The sequence below is a fragment of the Eumetopias jubatus genome, unplaced genomic scaffold, assembly GCF_037043125.1.
Source record: "Eumetopias jubatus isolate StellerSeaLion01/CBP00866 unplaced genomic scaffold, mEumJub1_p1.0 scaffold_7, whole genome shotgun sequence".
NCBI classification, from domain to species: Eukaryota; Metazoa; Chordata; class Mammalia; order Carnivora; family Otariidae; genus Eumetopias; species Eumetopias jubatus.
In genome coordinates, this window is record NW_028274813.1 from 97,000,498 (window position 1) to 97,025,762 (window position 25,265).

Below are 25,265 nucleotides of genomic sequence, written 5' to 3' on the forward strand. Positions count from 1 at the left end.
TAGGTAACAATTTCACTTACAATTAATGAAAATATTTTTCTTCCTTTTCTGTCTTTATGCCTTTTTCTCCTCCTTTCTTATCTAATTACTTTGGCTAAAATCTCTAGTCTAAGGATGAAGAATTGCATTGATAGCAGACATCCTGTTCTGTTTCCAATTTTTGTTTCAAAGTTTTAATATGATGTAATATTCCATTTAGTGGGCATTTTATAATTTCCTACAATATTCCTGAATATTCAATGTTTTTATTGACTCGATTAAAATAAAATAATGCTTCAATATCCTGATGTCCTGCTTCAGATAATGACAAAGTAACTTCCCACATATAATAATGACACATTGTGGATAAAATATAAAAACAGGCATCAAAATTAGAGTGACCAAAAGCAGGCAGCAACTAGAGGGAAGCATCCTTAAAAGAAGGGAACTGCACTGGGTAGGATTTGTAGTTATAAGGCTATTGTCCGGGGGCACTTATCCACCCATGCAACAATGATCACTGAAGAATAAGGCAGAAATGTGCTGTCTTACCAGCTGAGGAGGCAGAGGACAAAGTCTGGGATTGCCAGAGCCACTGTAACATGAAAGATGAAATCCCAGAAAGGAAGGTGCCACAAAATTTCTTTATAAATTGTGCCCAAATGTTTGGATAACCTTCCTCTGGGAAAGACTCCAAGGCCTCCAGAAAAAAGGAGCAGTTGGAAAAAGTGGAAAGATCTGAGTTGAGTCTCCTTGCTGCTGCCTTTTACATGAGTAATAATGTTGGAGTTTGAATCCAGACATGTTACAGTCTACCAGGACAAAAAAACCCAAAAAACAAAAAACCCCACAACACTCAGAGAAAAATAACTGAATCCAAAGCCTACAACAACATATCACCCACAATGCCCCTTACACAAGCAAAATTTACCAGAAAGAAGAAACAGGAAAAAGATAAAAGTCAAGATAAAAAAGCAGCTTACAGAAACCAAATTCTGAATGATCCATATGTCAGAATTAGTAGACAAAGATTTCTAAGTATTATAAATACGTCCAAGTATTTAAAGGAAAATATGGTCATAAGAAATGTATACATGGCAGAGGAGAACCTCAGCTGAGAAATGGTAGTTATGAAAAAGAACCAAATGGAAATTCTAAAACTAAAAAGTACAATGTCTAAAATGAAAATTCATTGGATTACCTTAACAGGAGATCAGATACAGCAGAAAAAGGGTCACTAAACTGGAAAATAAATCAATACATCTTATTGAATCTAAAGGAGAAAGAAAAAGATTTTGAACATAGTAAGCAGAGCTTCAGAGATCTGTAGTACAACATCAAGTGGTCTAACTATGTACAGTTGGAGAGGAGAGACGAGACAGAAAAATATCTGATAAATGACCAAAAATTTCCCCAAACTGTGTGAAAAACACGAACTTACATATCTAAGCTCATTAAATTCCAAGCAGGATTATTACAAAGAAAACCACACATGGGCACATCACAGTCAAAGAGATGAAAACACAAAGATGAAAAGCAAATTTTGAGGGCAAGTGGAGTAAAGTTAACATTATATGCACAGAAGTACTAAAGCAATTCAAGTGATAAAAGAAAATCCTTTTGACAAAGGCTGATGGAATAACTGGATATATCTATAAACAAATGAACATAACTCATCCTACAGCTAATTTTGAGTTGGATCTTAAAATTAACTATAAAAATTTATAAACTATAATGCCTACAAAAAATCACAGACTATTATGACCTGAAAATATACAAAGATGTCTTGGGATGCAATAACCATTAAAGAAAAAAATAAATTAGATTCTACCAAAATGAAAATCAACTGTATTCATCAAAAGACATCAATTAAAATAAACAAGCCACCAAACAAAAACAATATTTGCAAAACATATACCTAACAAAAGACTTATGGCTCAGAATATGTAATAAATTCCTACAAGTCAATAGTAAAGTCAATTAATAAGTAAGCAAACAATTGGAAATAGTTCACACAAAAAAGGAATATACAAATGTCCAAGAAGCAAATGAAAAGATATTCAACATCATTAATCATCAAGGAAATAATGCAAATCAAAATTATGATATACAATTATATACTCACTAGGATGGCTAAAATTAAAAACAGAATACACCAAGTTTGGAGCAACTGCAACTGTCATACATTTCTGTTGGAAATATGAAAGGTAAAACTACTTCGGAAAAATTTAGTTAAATATAAAGCTATCTTTTATTGCGGCAATTCTACTCCTAGGTATTTATTTAAAAGAAATGAAACTGTGTATCCAAAAAACAGGCTTGAATAAAAATGTTCATAGAATCTTTAGTCATAATAGCCCCAAAATGAAAACAATCCAAATGGAAGTCAGTATAAGAATGGATATATTCACAGGACTCAACAATTAAAAAAAATCTTAGCATACATAAAAACACATGGATGAATCTAGTAGGTATTATAGTGAGCCAAAGACACCACCCAGAAAAGTTCACTCTATACAGTTCCATTTATATGAAGTTCTAGCATAGACAAAATTCATCTATGGCAAAAGAAAAATTAGAAAAAGTGTACATCTTGGGATGAGGATTGGGGTTGACTTGGAAGAAGCACGTATAAACTCTAATATACTGCCCCATTTCCCCTTTTCAGGAAAGAAGAACTTTGTCCTTCAGCTGCTAGTAGTGCTTCCAGCAGGAAGACTTCAGTTGTCAGCCCACTCTGGGGATAGCCAATGCTGAAGAAAACTTCACTCCCAAGGTCCTATCTCCTTCCAGGGAAAAGCCACAGAGACTGATCAACATGAAGGTATAAAGAAAGGCCCAGTTCTTTGTTACAACTTGGGACAACTCTGATGGGTCATTCCAACTTCAGAACTCGCTAGCACTGCACCTTAACCTTCCCTCTGCTTTCTTACATTCTTTCCACAGATGTGACTCTCAAGAGCATTCCCTAGTGAAATGGTTCTTAAAATAGAATTCTTGGACTAGCATCATCTGGGACAAATGCAGACATGTGGGCCCCACCCCACACCTACTGAATCAGAAAGCAGAAGTCCCAACCACCTGCAAAGAGCTTCCTAGCTTTTTGTGCCTCACTCTTAAATATACTCAGATAACAGAGCAATATCTTTAGGAGATAAAAATAAAAGAAGAGATAGGAGGTACTTACTCCTCTTGGCTTTCTCTCTGAGGCAATGAGTTAGTGGTTGGTGAACCTTTTAGCAAATCTTGTTAACACATTTTTTTTTAAGATTTTATTTATTTATTTGACAGAGAGAGACACAGTGAGAGGGAACATAAGCAGGGGAAGTGGAAGAGGGAGAAACAGGGTTCCCGCTGAGCAGAGAGCCCGATGTGGGGCTCGATCCCAGGACCCTGGGATCATGACCTGAGCCAAAGGCAGACACTTAACAACTGAGCCACCCAGGCGCCCCTGTTAACACCTTTCCGAACTCATTAAACTGTAAGCCTCTAAGACTTTGATCAAAAATTAAAAAATTAAATATATAAAAATTTAAATTAAAATAAATCATGAACTAAATCAAACAAGAAATGGCATTATCTATGGATATATTTGGAATTAACTTATAATTACTTTTTTCAACATTACTCTGACTACTTAAGTTTAAGAAAATTTTTCAGCAGCAGGAAAATATACATAAAAATACATTCACTGGGGCGCCTGGCTGGCTCAGTCGGTTAAGCATCTGCCTTCAGCTCAGGTCATGATCCCAGGGTCCTGGGATCAAGCCTGCATCGGGCTCCCTGCTCAGTGGGGACCCTGCTTCTCCCTCTCCCTCTGCTGCTCCCCCTACTTGTACACTCTATCAAATAAATAAATAAAGCCTTTAAAAAAAATACATTCACCACTCTAACAATGAACCACTGATGCACATTTGAGCATTTTAAAAGAAGATAGTATTTTACTTAACATTTCATTGTTTAAATATTTTTCATTTTTATTTTTGAATAAAACTTTTATTAATTTTATCTGCAAATAACTTATGTTCAAATAATATGTTTAATGTGAGTATTTTCCCATTTTTTTTGACATTTTCTAAATTGTTGATAATTTATTATATTTCAAATCCATTGAACTTCTGGTCTCACAGGTTTTTAATAAAATTGTTTTATAAACATTTTAATTAAATAGTATCAATCTGGCATTTGGTATTAGACAAAAATAACAATATATCAGTATCATAATTTTGCTGTGGTATTTTAACTACTAAGGCTATGGAACACGCTAATCATTCATCTTCCATTTCTTTCAGTTCAGGCTTTGCATGTCAAGTCAGATCAACACAATGTTAAGAAGTAAAAATCTTAATCCTGGACCTATGGAGTAGGGAAAAGAGGGAAACACAGCAGCAAGGAGAGTTTATACTAATTTAATGAAGAGAGATACAGTTTGAGAAAGCATATTTTGTTTTCCCTAAATTGAATTACAGAGTGAAGCTGGGGAAAACTTTCTTACCTAGTGGGGTTACACAAAAGAGACAGTAATTTTAGGAAGTATTAAAAAAACAAACAAACAAAACAGTCTAAGCCTACTTTACCTCACAGAAAACACTTCACAAAAATAACCATGTAATATTCCCCTTTCTTCAGAGTTCAATATGATACAATAAATAAATTAGTAGTCATGGGCCAAACATACATAGAAATAATACATTGTAAGTAACAGTATACTTCAAAGAATAGAGACTGCTTGCTACAAATATTTCAGAAACTCTGTTTTTCCAGTTTCCACAAATTGTTTATAAACTGATATCATTGATATCATTGATATCATACTGATATCATTCTAAGATACTCCCACTCATCTCTCCAATAACAGGTTTGGCCTCCAACCAAAAGTTCAATACTATTTCTACATTTATTTAGAGTCTCCAAGTCTGAATTCAGAGTGACTCACAATTCCTATATACTTGATTCAAAATTCCTGTGTTGCAGAAATTGTGATCTATGAATACCAGATATTAGACTTCACCCATGAAAAATCTCAAGTAGGAGAGGTACAGTGTAATATATCAACTGTAAGAAGCTCTTACATTCTATCTAGACTTGCCAGGACAAGTCAAACTCTTAGCTTCCTCTTCCTATAAAATAATTAATTCTGTTAAAAGTATACTGACTTCAGATCCCTTTTGTGGATTATGACTTAGCTTACAGTCCATCAAAGTAAAAGATATTTTTACCTTATACTTTTCTATAATGAATATGAAGCATTTACTTGTAGTTTGCTCAAATGAGAACAAAATTTTTAAAAATTTATGTTCTTATTTTTTTGTAAAGATTTTATTTATTTATTTGACAGAGAGAGACAGCGAGAGAGGGAACACAAGCAGGGGGAGTGGGAGAGGGAGAAGCAGGCTTCCCGCTGAGCAGGGAGCCCAACGTGGGGCTTGATCCCATGGGATCATGACCTGAGCCGAAGGCAGACGCTTAACTGACTGAGCCACCCAGGCACCCCCAAAATTTTACGTTTCTAAAAATAACTATAGTAGTAGTGGTTAATTCTATAAAAGTTGAAAGATAAAATATATATATATATAAAAAGCAAACTACCCTTAATCCCATCACCCAGAAATATTTATATGACTTTTTTTAAAAAATATTTTATTTATTTTAGAGAGAAAGAATGAGCAGGGGGGAGCAGCAGAGGCAGAAGCAGACTCCCTGCTGAGCAGGGAGCCTGATGTGGGACTCCATCCCAGGACCCTGGGATCATGACCTGAGCCAAAGGCAGACACTTAATGGACTGAGCCACCCAGGCGCCCTCTTACTATGTCTTCTTAAAAATAACTGGTATCTGTTGGTGAGGATGTGGAGAAACTGGAACCGCTGTCTGCTACTAACAACAAAAAAAGGAATGTAAGATGGTGTCGCTGCTGCAGAAAACAGTTTGGTGTTTCCTCAAAAAACAGAATTATCACATGACCCAGAAATTCTATTCCTAGTTATATAAAGAAATGAAAACAGAAACAAAAATGTGCACATAAATATTCACAGATGCACTATCCTTAAGAATCAAAAGGTGGAAACAACCCAAATGTCCATCAATGGATGAATCAACAAAATGTGGTACATCCATATAATGGAATATCATTCAGTCACACACAAAAAATGATCCATACCAAAACCAGTAAAAATCTGTTTAGAGAAGGCAGACATAAAAGGTCATGTTTTGTATAATTTCATGTATCTGAAACATCCAGAGTACCTGCATGCAACTAGAAAGCTGACTGGTGGCTGCCAGGAGCTGAGGGGACAGGAAATTGGGGAGTGACTGCTTAAAGCATATGGGGCTTCACTGTGGGATGATGAAATATTTTAGAACTAGACAGAGGTGATGGTTACACATTATAAATGTATTAAATGTCATTCAATTGTGAACTTTAAGTGGTTAATTTTGTTATGTAAATTTTACCTTAATAAAAAAACAACCTATGATCATAAAACTGAGAAAAATTCATTTTGATACTACACTACCTAATCAACAAAGTACCAATTACGTTTATATTTATACACCAAAATGCTTTTGTTTTGAATCATTTACATTTTACAGTCTTTAAGATTTTATGTATGTATATAGGTAGGTATGTAGGTATGTATTTATAGAGCGTGAGTGGGCAGAAGGAGCAGAGGGAGAGAGAGAATGTCCAGCAGACTTCACACTGAGCTCAGAGCCCTACACAGGGATAAATCCTATGACCCCGAGTTCATGATCCAAGCTGAAATCAAGAGTCGAAGGCCCAACCAACTGGGCTTCCCAGGCACCCCCACTTTACAGTCTTTAATTAAGCACATAAAACTGTACTATTTTATTGCCCAATGAACATTTTGTGAAATTCAGATCAAAGTGTATCATTTACAAATCTTTTGTCTTTCTTCTGATCTATACCTTTTTGCACAGTTCTTGAAAACAACATAATCATCTTTTTTTTTTTTTTAAGATTTTATTTGAGAGAGAGAGTGTGTGTGTGTGAGCAAGAGGAGGGGCAGAGTGAGAAGGAGAGATCTCAAGCTGATTCTACGCTGAGCGCGTAGCCCGACAGGGAGCTCGATCTCACATCCCTGAGATCATGACATGAGCTGAAACCAAGAGTCGGAGGCTTAACCAACTGAGCCACCCAGACATCTCCTTTATCCCATGTTTTCTTTTTTAAATTAATTAATTAATTAATTTTTGATGTAGTGTTCCATCTTTTAACTTTGAAAGTGGCCTAAGGCTGGAATGGGCCAGTGAGATTAAGGAGAGGGTTTCCATTCAACGTTTTCTATACTTATTCTTTCTTCTTCAGCTTTCTGCTCTTGTTCCTTCCAGGCCTGCTCTTCAGCAATTTTTAAAGTTTTTCTAGTTCCCTCAAGAAGAGCTGCAGTATCATCATTTACTCTCCTCTTCAAACTTTCCATCTTCTTCCTCTGTTTAGAGGCTCATCTGCATCAAGGTTGGCAGGAGGAATCTGGTTTAACCAAGGCTTCTTTGACACTGAAGAAGATGTTGTATGTTCTCCTGCTGGGTGATTTCTTTTTATCTCTTGCTGTAGCTCTCTCCTTTCCAGCTCTGTCCTGAAATCGTGATTCCAAAATTCTTCGTCAGCCTCCTGAATAGTTCATCTATATTTTATCTTTGTGTGAGAAGGTCTCTACTTGAATATTGCTTTAAGAGGTGGCTCAAATAACCTTCTCTTTTTCCTCTCCCACCTCTCACGGATTCAGAAGTTGGTCTAGCTGCTGTTGTCATCTTTTCTGGTTGGCTGAGGTCTGATACAGTAGCCTTCAGAAATCATACAGACACCATTATGACTCCTCCCCAAAATGCTTTAAAAATAGTCATTGTTCAGAGTTCTTGCCTGATCTTATGAACCTTTGGGGATCTGCTTTAAAAGTAATTTAGCTTGTAGACCAACACTTCTCAATGGGACACTGGTTTTTACAGGCATCTTTCTTTACTGTACAGTTTGTCCTGTGCTTTATAGAATGTTAGGGTATTCCTGGATGCTGCCCACTAAATGTCAGTAGACATTCTGACAACCAAAACTGCTCCACGTATTATCACATGTCCCTAGTTGAGAGCTACTACTCGAGTGTAGAGAACAAAGTTGCTGACTCACATATAAGAAGTTCCCCAATATACTCAATACAATGCTCTACAAACGAGTTATTTCAAAAGTTCAAACTTTGTTAGGTATGAAAAGTGAACTTTTTGAAAAACAAAATATTTTAACCATTTGCTAATTTTATCAAAAAACTCATTTTCTTGTTCAGAAAATTAAAACTAATTTGTTTTTTTAAAGATTTATTTTAGAGAGAGAGAGTGCACACACGCGCACAAGCAAGTGGGGGAGAGTCAGGGGGAGAGAGAATCCTGAAGCAGACTTCCTGCTGAGCACAGAGCCTGATGTGTCAATCCCAGGACCCTGATATCATGACCTGAGCAGAAATCAAGAGTCGGATAGTTAACCAACTGAGCCACCCAGGAACCCCAAAACTACTTTCAACTAGAAGAATTAGAGTTACCAGATAACTTTTGCCTACTATTTAATTATTGGTATTATTGTTTTCCACTTCTTAGTGACATTATTGCAGTGACTGAGTTAGTATTTTGTCTATTATTTTTTGAGATTACCAAGTTATAAGTATACAGTAAAGTTATAAAGAATACTGTAACACACATGTTCCTGCCAGTGACTTTGAACTAATCTGACTATTTTTCTATCTTTTTTCCCTTAAGGAAGAAAACTTCATGGATAAAACTGAAGCACCTCTGGGCTCTTCTCCAATTTCACTTCACCATTCCTTTGCTGGTGGTGACCACTATCTAGAACTTGTTGGTTACCATTCTTATGAATGCTTATATTTTTACCACAAATATTCAGTAGAGTAGTTCCCCCTTACCTGTGGTTTCACTTCCCACGGTTTCAGTTACCCAAAGTCAATCATGGTCCAGAAGCAGGTGATCTTCTTTCTGATGTATAATGTATAGTCAGAAGATCACCCATAGCCTAGCTCTGCATCATTCGCTGCACTTCATCTCATCATATATGCATTTTATCACCCTCACATCACCACAAGAAGGGTGAGTACAGTCAGATGTTTAGAGAGAGCGTATTCACCTAAACTTCTGTTTTAGTATATTGTTATAATTGTTCTATTTTATTAGTTTGTTGTTAATCTCTCATTGTACCTAATTTATATGTTAAATTTTATCATAGGTATGCATGACTGTATGTATAAGAAAAAACATAGGTACTATCCATGGTTTCAGGCATCCACTCGGGTCCCTGTTGGATAAGGAGGGGGGGAAACTAATGTATGTCACTAAACAACATGAAGCAGTTTTGTTTATCAACATGGAGTTATGATGCATGTATTATTCTACCTTTTCTCCCCCCTTTTACCTACTAGGCTTTAGTGTGTCTATTTTTATTCATTCTAGTTTATCCATTTTAACTGTTACTAGTGTTATGGGTTGAATTATGTACCAATCCTCAGTACCTCACAATGTGAACTTATTTGGGGACAGGGTCTTATAGAGGCAATCAAGTTAAAATCAGTCATGCGGGTAGGCTCTAATCCAATACGAAAGCTGTGCTAATAAAATGGGAAAATGCAGACACAGAGACATACAAGGAAAGAAGATGATGTGAAGAGACATACGAAGGCCGTCTGCAAGCCAAGGAAAGCAACCTGGAAGATCCTTCCCTCATACCCCTCAGAAGGAATCAACCCTGGTAACACCTTGATCTTGGGACTTCTGGCCTCCAGAACTGTGAGAAAATAAATTCCTGTTGTTTAAGTCACCTACTCTTGTGGTAGTTTGTTACAGCAGCCCTAGAAAATACACATAGTATCCCATTGTCTGAACATACTACTTTTTCTTTATACATTCTTCCACTGAAAGACACCTATGGTGTTTCTAGCTCTATACTGTAACACACAATGTTGCAACAAACATTTGGCATACAGATCTTGCTATGCACATTGCAACACTTTCTCTCAGACACATACACAAACATACAGACACAAATCTTGCAGGGGAATTCTGGTATGTTGCTCTTCAACTTTCTAATTATTGCTAAATTGCCCTTCAAAGTATACTCTATCAGCTGTGTATGAGAATAATTTCTTTACCCTACCCAAAATCTGGTAATGACAGACTTTTGCCAATGTAATGTGTGTGAAATTATTGCAGTTTTAATATGCATTACTCTATTAACTGAGTTTAACATCCTTACCATGTTTATTAACCAACGAAGGCTTCTTATATGTACTGCCTACTCATATCCTTTACCCATTTTTTTACTTTGTTGTTTACTATTATTATTCTTATAATGAGTCCTCTTTATACTCTGATACTAATCCTCTGCCAATTATTTGAATTACAAATATTTTCTCCCCATCTGCACTTGTTTTTCTTTTTGTGGTGTTGTTTACAGAAAGCTTTTATTTTAATGTATTCAAATTTATTAGTATTTTCCTTCATGAAAGTGCTTTTGGTGTCTTGTTTTTAAAAAATTTTCCTTATCATGAGGTCACAAAGAGATTTATTTTCAGGGTGCCTGGATGGCTCAGTCGGTTAAGCATCTGACTCTTAGCTCAGGTCTCGATCTCAGGGTCGTTGAGTTCAACTCCAGTGTTGGACTCCATGTTCGGAGCAGAGCCTACTTAAAAAAAAGAAAAGAGGGAGAGATTTATTTTCTCATAAATGTTTGCTTCTCACATTTGGTGTTTGAGTTTCCTTGGATTCTGTGTGTGATATATGCATGTTTTTCATACAGATAACTAAAGGCCCAGTGGTTCACCCTTGTAGAGAAGGCTGGTGTCTTGTTTATGTGTTTCCTAAGTCTAGCACTTCTCCTGGTACACATTAGGCAATGCGTGCTCAATAAAATGACGGATGGAGGGAAGAGAAGGGAGAGAAAGAAAGGCGAGGCAGGGATAGCAGTGTGGGAATGAGTATTCAGATCATGGTTCTTGGTGCAAACTTAAGTATCAGAACCATACAAGACAAAGGGTATTAAAAACAGACTCAGGGGGTGGGCTGCAGGAAAATGGGCTTTCCAGAACTCCAGAATGCTGGAGGCAAAGATATTGATCATGTAACTCAGTAACCACTCTGCTTTCTGTCTCCCAGGATAAGAATATGGCCTTGCTGGTGCTGAATTCATTTAAAATCCAGAAAACTATGATGCTTTATAACTATCACTTGATTATTATGTTAAGTCTTTGTAGAATTTTAATGAAAGCCTAGGTATAAAGGGCGAAGATATACCATACACTTGATACAGCAACTCTAGGTAAACTTTTCCTAAAGGTCAGATAGCTGTACACACACAAGAAACCCCAGAGAGATCGAAAAAAATGTTTAAAAGATACGCTGCATTTACTATTACTCAGAATAGTTATTTGACTTCTGTATCCTTAACTACATAATCCAGGAACATACAACAGGTATATGTCAGTCTCTTCCCAGTAATGCCTAACCTTAAGGTCAAATGGAGGCGTAGGGGAGGGCACAATGGAAATAAGGAGAAAGAACAATGGGACCTACAATGACTTCTGCTTCGGTGACCCTCAACAGAAAAATAGCTCCCTAGGGCAAGACTATGATATCTAGCACAGTATAGCTGAGGAAATACATTCCATAAGAGTGAAAGGGTAAGGCTGAGCCTCTTGATGAATGTACACAAAACCACCTATGAAGTATTCTTGCCAAAATATTAAACCATGTCTATGGAACCATATTTACATCTACCTACCAACACACAGGAGAGTAGAGATGAGAAATATGCTAAAAAGCAGCATGAGAATGAAATCAGCAAAACCCAGACCATGGGAAACTCCAGAGGACAAATGATAGTTTCTTCAACAGAAAAAAATAAACTACAAGAAAAATTTTAAAAGAAAACCTGTAGATTAAGAGACAATCAACCAATAGCAAAATTAGGATACCGATCAAAACAAATTACAAAGGAAAAAAACGAGACATGAAAATGAGAGAAACTGTATGCTTGCAGATATTATGGAATTACTATTAACTTTTCTTGGTGGCTTAATCACACAGTTGTATTTATTTGCAGATGATATGATGTCCAGGATTCTCTTCAAAATAACCAATGGAGATTTTACACAACACACACATTTAGCTATGAGACTAGTTGTTGAAGCTATACAATAAGGACATGAGGGTTCACTGTATTTTCTCTGTCTGTATACAACTGAAATTTTTCAAAATAAAAAGTTTTAAAAAGGAGAGTGCTTAGCAGCTCCTTTCCAAAAGAAAAGCACATCATCAACCACGCAGGTCCTACAACTCAGAGACTAGTTTAAGACCTAAAAATCTTCTGGGGCGCGTGCGTGGCTCACTGGTTAAGCGTCTGCCTTTGGCTCAGGTCATGATCCCAGGGTCCTGGGATCAAGCCCCTGCATCGGGCCCCCTGTTCAGCGGGAGGCCTGCTTCTCCCTCTCCCACTCCTCCTGCTTGTATTCCCTTTCTTGCTGTCTCTCTCTCTGTCAGATAAATAAATAAAATCTTTAAAAAAAAAGACCTAAAAATCTTCTGATGTTGATTCAAACTAGGCAGGACTTATACTCTATAAAATACACAGAAAACTAAGAATCACAGATTCATCCACTATATCCAGTGCCTACTGAGTTATTTACAATGTTTCCTAAACAGCCATTCAGTGATACAGAGTATGTTACTAGTATTTGAAAGTTTATACGATGATTCATTTTAGTAAAGTTATTTTCCTTGTTTCACTATTCTCCACATACAGACATCTTTTATTACTGATTGTTGGTTATCCCAAATGCTGAATTTTACTATTAAAATTTGCTCTAAAAGGACTCAAAAATCTGTACTTTGGGGAGGCAGGGTACTGAACAAATTGCATGATTTTCTTTAGTCTCATCAATCTGTGTACTTGCCCTTTTTTTTCAATGCACAGCTTTTCAGATTTATAATAAAAGTTCAAAGTAGTCAAATGATAGTAAAGCATTTGTTCATGTAATACAACCTTTTAAAAGAAACCATTCAAATAAATTTATCCAGTAAGAAACACCTCGGTATATGTAGCAGGAAAAAAAACATGGTTTATGAAAGAAAGAATTCCAATTCTGCCACTACTAGCTATATGCCCTTTACTTAGATGAACTCTTTTTTTCTTGAAGTATAGGACACCTCCTCTAAAGTTTTTTTGTGAAGATTAAACAAGATGATCTATATAAAAGTCATACTGCAGTAATGCACAGGTAACAGATTTTTTTTTTAAGATTTTATTTATTTATTTGAGAGAGAGTATGAGAGGGGAATGAGGGACAGAGAGAGAAGCAGACTTCCCCACGAGCAGGGAGCCCAACGTGGATTTGATCCTGGGACTCCAGAATCATGACCTCAGCTGAAGGCAGACGCTTAACCAACTGAGCCACCCAGGCACCCCAGGTAACAAATTCTTAGTAAGTATTAAATGAAAGTAAATCTAGTCTAACCTTTTCATTTACAGTAAGAAAATGGAGAATCAAAAGGTTAAATGACTTGTGCAAAGTTACACACTGATTTTTATTTGGCCACATTATCTAGTAAAAATGCTCTTATTATACCAGATAATCACACCTCTATTCTACACTGGGATTTTAATGAAGAAGAACAACTGTGTCCCAGTCTCATCATTTTGGAACTTCCTTCTCCAAAAAACATGAAGTATTGCCAGTTACGTGAGCCGGATGAAGGTTTTTGGCTAGCTCCCAAGACATACACTTTTTGCTGGGCTTCAATGCCCTCTAGTGCTGATCTGTAGAGACAGCCTCTGGTTCCAAATACAGGCAAATTTACTTGGTCTATACACCACATAACAATGCCCATGAAAATAATGAAATGAAACATGAGGCACTGAGACCCACCTATAAGGATGGCTCTGTTTTCCTTGGAAGAGGAAATTTTGAAGAGGTTTTACTTTCTTTTCAAAGTTTCAAAATGCTTTTTACACTTTCTGTTCTTGTTTGAATTTGTATAATAAACACATAAAGCTTTAAAAAACAAACTAAAACACGAGGCAGGACAGAATCATGTGGATAACCAGTGAGAATCACTCTTCTTCCCCTACTGCATAGCTTCAAAAAGACTGATACAGCCATGCAGTTTAGTATCTTCTTATGTTACATTATGAGAAAGCTAGGTCAGAAACAAGGCAGATCATTAAAATGAAAAACACGTGGGGATAAACTTAAGTGCCCTCATTTTCTTTGGATGTATCTTAGATGTCACCAATAGGTGACGTGTGTGTAAGTCTTTTTATTTTATTATTTTTTTTAGAGACAGAGCGCAAGCTTGGGGGTTTGGGGAGGGGCAGAGGGAGAGGGAGACAGAGAATCTTAAGCAGGCTCCATGCCCAGTGCGGAGCCCAATGTGGGTCTCAATCCCATGACCCTGAGATCACGACCTGAGCCAAAACCAAGAGTCAGATGCTTAACTGACTGAGCCACCCAGGTGCCCTTGTAAGTCTTTTTAAACTGAAAAGCATTAAGCCAATCTATTATTATCAGATACTTATTAGATTCTTAACTGAGATCCTAAAACAAGGAAACCAAAGTGGGAATGGCTGTAGAAGACCAAAGTTAAAATGAGATTTCTTCTAAGATGGCAGACTCAGGCAATGATGCTCAATACGCAGATCAGAAATTATATTAATGTCTTATATAAACTGCTACAAGAATATTTCTTAAAACTGTAGTTGAAATGACTCTTGCACATACTGCCTTCACTCTTGAGACACAATTTATAACTCTTTTCCAGATTTTATTAGGGTAGCAAAGGGTTCAGTATCCCAATATCTGTTCCAAAAAATGTAACCACCATGTTCAATGTCCTTGTCCTCCATTTAACCCCAAGAATCACAGAACTTTTTGTCATCATGAAAAGGCAAAAAACATGAAAACTAATTTGATAGTTGTTACTAAAATTCTCCCCCCAAAAGCACTGAAAGAACCCAAAGTGGAGAGCCTGATCTAAAAATGTTGCTCCAATATATAAAGCAGAAGGCTATCTAAGGAGATCAAAGAAAACTCAATTTTCAAACAATGGTTTAGAGAGGAAGATACCAAGATGGATACATTTTAAAGGTAGAATAGTTATCAATGGAAATAGGCAAGATAAATTATTAATGATATAGTTAGAAAGATTTAGATTTTTCACCTTTCTCTATGTGCCTAAAGCACAATTCCATGTAGTAGGTCTGGTAGTGATCTCTTAGGATACTTCAAAGAGACTTATGAAATGAAGGATCATGAGATTTTAGGCCAAAAGTTTCCAAAACAAAAACAAATTCTTTCCTGGGCCAGAAAGCTTTATAAAAACTTAAATAATGAGTTTCAGTCTCTGACACCTGTCAGCTCATGGGGAATATGTCTGTCCAAAAGAAATATAATACAGGCCACATAAGTAATCTTAAATTATCTAGTAGTCACATTAAGTAGTAAAAAAAATGATGAAATTAATTTTAATAAAATATTTTATTAATACATCAAAATATTACCACTTCACAATATTACCTACTTCAATATATAATCAATATAAAAATAACTGAAATATTTTAGATCATTTTTTCATATTAAGTCTTTGCAATCCAGTATGTAATTAATACTTAACACATTTCAGTATGATTTAGCCCCATTTCAAGTGCTCAACAGCCACACGTAGCTAGTGGCTACCGTACTGGGCAGCGTAGGTCTATGGCACAGTACATCTCATGGGCTATATTTAAAGGAATGTAAGAAAAATTTGATGACTCCTTCAGAGGTGAGGATGCAGAGACAAAACAGGTTGTTACTCTTTAATTATGGGACTTTCTCATTAAAAAGTATGTATAAAAATGCAAATTTCTTAGACTGCCTTCAATCATGATACATGCAGAATAATTCCTTTCTAGATTTTATTAGAGCAGTAATCAGTATTCCAGTATCTGTCTTCCAAAAAAGGAAGTGATTGATTCAATACCCAATTGCCCTTAAAACCAAGAATCACAGCCACAGATGATAAAGCATTTATATTTTACAATCAGTAACACAACACAGGCAGAAGACAGGTGTCCAAGTGTCAAATATAAAAGGAGTACAAAAATGTTAGAAGCCAGCCTTATAACCATCCGGAACAGAGAACTGCAAGGTGACTATATGCTAGTGACATATTAGCAATATTCTAGGGTTGTATTTTGTGAGGACTGTTCCTCCCAATATGAATAGGTACCCCGTGGAAAAAGTGGCCAATATGCAAGTCAACTTAGGAATTGCTGAATTAAACAATATTAAACATACTCTACATTCCTCCATCCCCATATACCTGACTGTTCAAGGATCTTAATATGCCAATTAGTAGTGTCCATTTGAGAGGGGTTTAAAAAGAGGGCTGGAATAACAGCATCTCCCAACTAATTTGGTGAAGAAACTTTATTTTCATGGATTGTGAGGAACAAGTATCCCAAATGGGAAAATGATGATCTAGAAGCACAGGTAACACTCCTCCCACAAGCCCGAGGAGAATCAATGGTACCCAGGCTACTGGTAAGGTCTAAGCTGGCTCTGAGGGTCTAGTTCCTGACAATATTCTAATGGAAGCTCTGAGGACTAAATTATCAGGAAAACCATTTTTTATTTGGTCAAGTAAAAAAGGCAATGATCTATATTATTCTATCTGTAGAGCTATTATACTCACCCCTCATTCCTTCATTCAAGTAATATTGGCCGTGAAATACAAGAATAATTTAATTAAAATCCTACCCAAAAAAAAACCTCATTTTGGTCTTATTTTCCTACAGACCAAAAAACAAAATTTATGTAATCAAATGGGAGAGTCAAAAACTCACCCAATTGATTCTAAAGCTGCTGCAGTTAAAACTAGACATTTGCTGTTCACAAAGTTTAAAGAAGTAACCAAGCAACCAGAATAACTAATGTATACAGAAACATCTAAAATAACCACATTATCTAGAACCAAAGGGATCTAAAATACATATAAGGGTGCCAATTAAGACAATAAAAGCAAAAAGAGAGTTATTTCCCCTAAGGAGGGGATTTTCTCTATGACTTGTGGAAGGTGTCACAGGCAAAACAAAGAACACACTCCAAAAAATACTGTGATTTCTCCAAATCCCTAATCTGGATTACATGCTCCCCTACAGGATCAAAGGAGAGAAAACACAAAATGAAGGGAACACTCAAGGTAGAGAGTTTTTTGTTTTTCATTTTTTTACAAGTCTTTATTATTAATTCTGCCCCAAATCTACAAGGTATTTAAAACATAACATATATGGCCCATCTTTACTTTTTATTATTATTTAAGTGGTCTTTGACTCTATAATCCTATATAGAAAAGATCTGTCCAATAGGCAGGAGGAGACATTTAATTTTTGCCAAGTCTGGTGGGTATGAAATGGTTGTCATGATTTGCCTTTCTCTGAAAACTAACAAGTCTGAGCACGTTTTAGTGTTTTTTTCTTAAAGGTATCCTTTTAACGAAATGCCTGATTATAGTTTTTACTCAAATTTCTGTTTGCTTCTCTGCAATCTGTAAGACTTCTTTATATATTTCGAATACTAATCTTTCAGCTGTGTCGCAACTATCTTCTCTTAGTGTGTGACTTATGCTTTCACTTTCATTATGCTGACACAAGACAAACTAAACTTTAGAATTAAATATAAATTCTCAGAAATGCTAGAGAATTCTAGCAAACACTTAAGAACACCAATTCTACAAAATCTTTTCCAGAAAATAGAAGAGGAAAAACTTCCCAATTCATTCTATGAAGCTAATGTTACCATCATATTGCCAGTAACAGACACAGGAACAATGGAACACAACAGAGCACCTAGAAACAGACACATTCAAGTATGTTCAACTGACTTTTGACAAAGATACAAAAGCAACTCAATGGAGGACAGATTTTCAACAAATAGTGCTAGAGCAACTGAATGTTCATAGGTTAAAAAATGAGATACCACCTCATCACCAACAGGATGAATTAAAAAAACAAAGTAACAAGTGTTGACAAGGATATGGAGAAATTGGAACTCTATGCCATAAATACTGTAGTCATAATTAGTCTTGGTATTTGAGATTGCAAGTGCTTAACTCTGTCCTTCAGGAGCATCTTGACTATTAGAGCCCATTTTCTATCTATAAAAAGCTTAAGATCTGATTATGTGGTTTTATGGAAAACACTGTTTTGGTTAAAATTGCACTGAATCTGTAGACTTCCTTGGTAAGACATGAAAAAATTTTAATGGTAGTCGTACATTTTTCCATTTATTTAGGTCTAAATTATTTAAAAATCTTTCAATAAGGTTTTATAATCTTCTAAAATTTCAACTTAGATTTACAAGAACCTATTTATTTGTTACTGTATGTTTTTAAATTATATATTTTTATGTAAAAATTTTATTGTATATACAAATGCAAATGACTTTTGCTAGACTATTAATAATTTCAATTTTTATGTAGATTGAGTCTTCCACATAGGTTAACCTAAGATAATTTTGTTTCTTCTAATTATTCCTTCCTTTTATTTCTGAATGTGCTAAGACTCTGTATAATATGGGTAAGAGTGATAATAAGCACCCATACACTGTTTCTAATTTTCAAAAGAGTGCTAAACTATACAAATAAAAGAAAGGACAAGAACTATATGATCCTCTCAAGAGATGCAGAAAAAGCATTTGAGAAAGTACAGTATCCTTTCTTGATAAAAACTCTTCACAGTGTAGGGATAGAGGGTACACACCTCCATATCATAAAAGCCATCTATGAAAAACACACAGCGAATATCATTCTCAATGGGGAAAAACTGAGAGCCTTTCCCCTAAGGTCAGGAACATGGCAGGGATGTCCACTATCACCACTGCTGTTCATATAGTACTAGAAGTCCTAGCCTCAGCAATCAGACAATTAAAAGAAATAAAAGGCACCCGAATCCACAAAGAAGTCAAACTCACTCTTTGCAGATGACATGATATTCTATGTGGAAAACCCAAAGACTCCACCCCAAAATTGCTAGAACTCATACAGGAATTCAGGAAAGTGGCAGGATATAAAATCAATGCACAGAAATTAGTTGTATTTCTATACACCAACAATGAGACAGAAGAAAATTAGGGAGTCGATCCTATTTATAACTGCACCTAATACCATAAGATACCTAGGAATAAACCTAACCAAAGAGGAAAAGGATTTGTACTCAGAAAACTATAAAACACTCATGAAAGAAATTGAGGAAGACACAAAGAAATGGAAAAATATTCCATACTCATGGATTGGAAGAACAAATATTGTTAAAATGTCTATCCTACCTAGAGCAACCTATACATTCAATGCAATCCCTATCAAATACCATCAATTTTTTTCAAAGAAATGGAACAAATAATCCTAAAATTTGTATGGAACCAGAAAAGACCCCAAATACCCAAAGGAATGTTGAAAAAGAAAACGAAAGCTGGTGGCATCACAATTCTGGACTTCAGGCTCTATTACAAAGCTGTAATCATCAAGACAGTATGGTACTGGTACAAAAACAGACACACAGATCAAGGGAACAGGATAGAGAACCCAGAAATGGACCCTCAACTCTATGGTCAACTAATGTTCAACAAAGGAGGAAAGATGTCCAATAGAAAAAAGACAGTCTCTTCAACACATGGTGTTGGGAAAATTGGACAGCCACATGCAAAAGAATGAAACTGGACCATTTTTCTTACACCATACACAAAAATAGACTCAAAATGGATGAAAGACCTAAATGTGAGACAGGAATCCCATCAAAATCCTTGAGATGAACACAGGCAGCAACCTCTTCGACCTCAGCCGCAGCAACTTCTTGCTAGACATGTCTCCAGAGGCAAGGGAAACAAAGGCAAAAATGAACCATTGGGACTTCATCAAGATAAAAAGCTTTTGCACAGCAAAGGAAATAGTCAACAAAACCAAAAAACAACGGGAGAAGATATTTGCAAATGACATATCAGATAAAGGGCTACTAACCAAAATCCAGAAAGAACTTATCAAACTCCACACCCAAAGAACAAATAATCCAATCAAGAAATGGCCGGAAGACACGAACAGACATTTCTCCAAAGACATCCAAATGGCCAACAGACACATGAAAAAATGTTCAACATCACTCTGCATCAGGGAAATACAAATCAAAACCACAATGAGATACCACCTCACATCAGTCAGAATGGCTAAAATTAACAAGTCACGAAATGACAGATGTTGACGAGGATGCAGAGAAAGAACCCTCCTACACTGTTGGTGGGAATGCAAGCTGGTGCAGCCACTCTGGAAAACAGTATGGAGGTTCCTCAAAAAGTTGAAAATAGAGCTACCCTACGACCCAGCAATTGTACTACTGGGTATTTACCCCAAAGATACAAATGTAGTGATCCGTAGGGGCACCTGCACCCCAATGTTTATAGCAGCAATGTCCACAACAGCCAAACTATAGAAAGAGCCCAGATGCCCATTGACAGATGAATGGATAGAGAAGATGTGACACACACACACTGGAATATTACTTAGCCATCAGAAAAATGAAATCTTGCCATTTGCAATGACATGGATGGAACTAGAGGGTATTATGCTAAGTGAATAGGTCAATCAGAAAAAGACAATTATCATATGATTTCACTCATATGTGTAATTTAAGAAACAAGGCAGCAGATCATAGGGAAGAGGAAAAAATGAAACAAGATGAACCCAGAGAGGGAGACAAACCATGTAAGACTCTTAATTTTAGGAAACAAAGTGAGGGTTGCTAGAGTGGAGGGGGGGTGAATGGGATAATTGGTGATGGACACTGGGGAGGGTATGTGTTGTAATGAGCACTGGGTATTATATAAGACTGATGAATTACAGACCTGTACCCTGAAACAAGTAATACATTATATGTTAATTAACTGAATTTAAATTAAAAAGGGGGGGTGTTTTAGATCTTTTTTACTAAAGATCCAGTATGTTTTCTGTGGTTTCTCTGTAGACACTGTGTATCAATTAAGGAAGTTCTATTCTTAGCTTGCTAGGAGTTTTGTCACAAACAGATAATTGAATTTTTTTTTTTTAAGATTTTATTTATTTATTTGACAGTGAGAGAGGGAACACAAGCAAGGGGAGTGGGAGAGGGAGAAGCAGGCTTCCCGCCGAGCAGGGAGCCCAATGGGGCTCGATCCCAGGACCCTGGGATCATGACCCAAGCCAAAGGCAGACACTTAACTGAGCCACCCAGGCGCCCCTTGAATGTTATTATTAAATTAAATTCTTTTCCTACATCAGTTCAGATAATCCAATAACTTGTCTTCCTTCATCTGTTAAAGTGATTCATTATATGAACAGATTTTCTAAAGGACTAACTTTGCACTCTAATACATTTAAGCTGGCTAAGATGTATTCTTTTTTATACATCTTTGGCTTCGATTTTCTATTTTTGTTGTGGACTTTCTGTTCCTATGCTTGAGTGGGATAGTAAAATTAAAGGTCATTTTTATATTCTCTCTGTTTAGGTGCCAAGATTATACTGGCCTCATAAAATGAGCAAGAATGTATATTAGTTATTGCTGTGTAATAAACTGCCCCAAAACTGTAGTGGTTCAAACCAACGAACATTTATTATCTAAACGCTTCTGTGTGTCAGGAACTTGGGAGTGGTTTAGCCGGGTGGGTTCTCAGGGTTTCTCATTAGGTTTCAGTCAGGATGTCAGCAGGGGCTGCAGAATCCACTTCCAAGATGGCCCACTCACATGCTGTTGGGAGGAGGCCTCAGTGTCTCACCACATAAGTATCTCCATAGGCTTGAGTGTTCTCATGATAAGTAACTGGTTTCTCCAAGAACAAGTAAACCAACAGAAAGAGTGAGGAAGAAGCTGCAGTGCCTTTTATGAACTATTTGCTTAAGTCCCACCCTTCATTTTTTTGTTACTGCTGTTAGAATTGCATCATTAGGTCCAGCCCACCCTCAAGATGAGGGAATTAGGCTTCCACCTCTTGGAGGGAAGAGTATGAAGAGCTAAAAAATATTTTATAAAGATAGTAGAGTAGTCCCTCTTTTTCTAATTTGTAAATTTGTATGAGATTTTCCTTGAATATTGGGGTAGATTTCACTTATAAAATTATTGGGACTTGGTATTTTATTTGCAGGTAGTTTTTAAAGAACCCATTAAACTTCCTTAGTGCTTAAAGGGCAATCAGGTTTTCTATTATTGAAGTAATTTAAAGTTCTCTTGGCATTTATCCATTGCATTCCATTTTTATAATATACGGACATCAAGGTTGCTTACAAATTCCCTTGTTTTCATCTCTGCTGCTTCACAGTTATGTCTCATTTTTCATTCCTAATATTATTTACATCTACTTTTTTCTTGATCTGTCATTCCTGAGTCTTGACCATTTAACAAGTTTTTTCAAAGAAACCAACTTAGATGTTGGTGATCCTATCATATCTCAGTTTTCTATTCTTTTCCTTTATTACTTCCTTCTATTTTCTTTAACTCTTAATTTTTCATCTTAAATTGAAAGCTTATTAGCTCATTAATTTTTTATTTTTCTTTTTTCCTAGTGCAAACCAGTAAATCTACAAATTTCTCTGTCAAGTGCCAATTTGTTGCATCTATAAATTCTGACAGTAAATCTTTTCATTAGCATCCAATTTCTCAGCATTTTCTAATTTTCATCATGATTTCTTTTTTGAAGGTTATTTATTTACTTATTTTTAAAGATTTTATTTTTAGTAATCTCTACACCCAAAGTGGGGCTCAAACTTACGGCCCCAAGATCATGAGTCATACGCTCTACCAACTGAGCCTGCCAGGAGCTCCTGAAGGTATTCTAAAAATTGCCAAATGCATGCAAATATTCTCCAACTTTTTATTATTAAAACAGTTTTTAAAGCAAAGAAAATTTAAAGAGAACTGTACACACTTAACCTAGATTCAACATTTGCCAATTTATTTTCTCTTTATATAGCATAAAGTATACACACACACGCATATACTATGACGTGTATTCTGCTGTGCCAAGTAAGTTGTAGACATTTGATCCCTAAATAGTTTGAGACATGCATTTCCCATGAAAAGGCAAAATCTAAACAACCACAATTCCATTATGTCACCTAAGAAAATTAACAATTTCACAATATAGCACAGTCCACATTCACATTTTCCCTAATTTTCACAAGAATGTCTAATACAGCTTTTACCTCAGAAGCAGATCATTCCAAGTTCGTGCATTTTTTTTTTAAGATTTTATTCATTTATTTGTCAGAGAGAGAGAGCACAAGCAGGGGGAGTGGCAGACAGAGGGAGTAAGGAGCCCAAAGTGGGACTCAATCCCAGGATCCAGGGATCATGACCTGAGCCAAAGGTAGATGCTGAACTGACTGAGCCACCCAGATGTCCTGACAGGCTCATGCATTCTAAGTGGCTTTTGTCTAGAACAGTCCTTCCACCTTTTTTCCCCCTATGATATCCCCTTTTTGGAGTCCAGTACAGTTGACTTAAGAATCTCACGTAATCTGGGATTTGTGTGATTGCTTCCTCTTGATGTCATAAGTGAATGCATGGACTATTTATTCCAAAGCAAATGCTTTATCTTTTCCACTAAGCATTTTAAGTCAATGTCCATGTAACTTGAGCACTAGTTGTCTGACTACACATTAAGTGAACTCCATGATATGTAAGATTTGATTTATAACTTTAACACAAATTTAATGATATGTAAATCTGTTTTTTATGGCAATGTATTCAAGCACAAATGCTAAATATCTCATGTAAAGGATAGTAATCAATATTCTTTTACTCAACCAAACCAACTTGTCAGTTTTCTTTCATTTTTATTATTTCTCCAGTAGTGAGACAGCACAGATATTTATTACATATAAGCAACAGCATAAGAGTTTAACCCTTACATTCAATTATTCACATATTAAGAGATCCAATATTCCTTGTTTCTCCTGCCTTCCTCCCTTGTACAGTTATGACTGAGACTTAATCCTATCTTTCCTTTAAGAGAGGAGTCCTAAGGAATCCTTCAATGATTCACTGACTATTGACTATTCCACATTATTCATTTCTTAGCCCATTTGGAAAGCCAGAGATGAGGCAATACATTGCTAGGCTGATAACCTGAGAGACTGGAAAAAAACAGTAAGCCTGGTTTATGGACCTATAGCATCTCGGCCTCTAGAGGTGAGGATGACAAAGTACAGTTATTCTTTAATGGAGAAGGAAGTAGAGACCCAACTTTAACAGCATGTGCAGTGAGCAACAAGAAGGCTCCAATCACCTCCATCCAAAACACAGCAAAAAAATACTAAAACAAAATACTGAATCTCTTCCAGATAATAATGCTGTTGTGTACTGAGTGCCAATACATAGTACTTCATATACACTGCTTATAAAATGAGGTACAAAGAAATACAAATCCAGAAGAGGACTCAACATTTAAATATAGATTTGTTTTACTATAAGCTTATGTCCTATTTACCAATACCAGATAACAGAAAGAACTGTACAATTAAGAGAATTAATGTACATCAAAACAGTGAATAAACAAATGTAAATGAGTGAAAGAATTCAGTTCAGATTAAAAAAAATTAGTGAGCAAAATGTACCCTTTCTGAAGTTTATTATAAAAAGCTAAAATACAGTAATTCCACAGCTACTAACTGGCAGGCCTACAATATTTGCTTTTATTTCTTCCTTTAATCAGCTCTTGTGTCTTGTATATTGAAGCTCCAATATATGGTACAAATACATATTTGGGATTTTATGTCTTTTTGATGAACTGGCTCTTTTATTATCATGAAATGTTTCCCTTTATCACTGGTAATACCCTTTGTCTTGAAGACTACTTTGCCTGATACTATTAAAAGTACTCCAGCTTTTTTATGATCAGTATTTGTGTACTATGTCTTAAAAATCTTGCATTTTTATCCAGTCTGAAAAATCTCTGATTTGTAACTTGTAGTGTTCAGTCCATTTACATTTAAGGTAAATATTAATATGGCTGGATTTGCTTCATCTGGTATTTTTTAGTATTCCACTTTATTGTTTCTATTGGCTTTTTAGCCATACCATTTTGTTTAGTGATTGCTTTAGGGATTTGCAATAGAGATCCTTAATCTGTAACTGTCTACTTTCAGTTAATATCATATCTTTTCATCTTGCAACAATGCAATTCGATCTACCTTCTTACTATCCTGTGTTATTGTGCCATATTTTTT

At 35.9% G+C, this 25,265-nt stretch overlaps 1 protein-coding gene and 1 pseudogene across 3 annotated transcripts in view; both read right to left on the bottom strand.

The window, feature by feature from the left end:
- Window positions 1–25,265, bottom strand: part of RFX7 (regulatory factor X7) — a 136,608-nt gene that overhangs the window by 84,115 nt on the left and 27,228 nt on the right. The gene's annotated exons all lie outside the window — the stretch shown is intronic.
- Window positions 6,825–25,265, bottom strand: part of LOC114206294 (spliceosome-associated protein CWC15 homolog pseudogene) — a 45,073-nt pseudogene continuing 26,632 nt past the window's right edge. Inside the window, exons 3-4 of the transcript XR_015768621.1 lie at window positions 7,203–7,780; window positions 6,825–6,939 (exon numbers count right to left, since the gene is read on the bottom strand). The product of XR_015768621.1 is annotated as a spliceosome-associated protein CWC15 homolog pseudogene (transcript). The remainder of the gene's footprint in view (window positions 6,940–7,202; window positions 7,781–25,265) is intronic.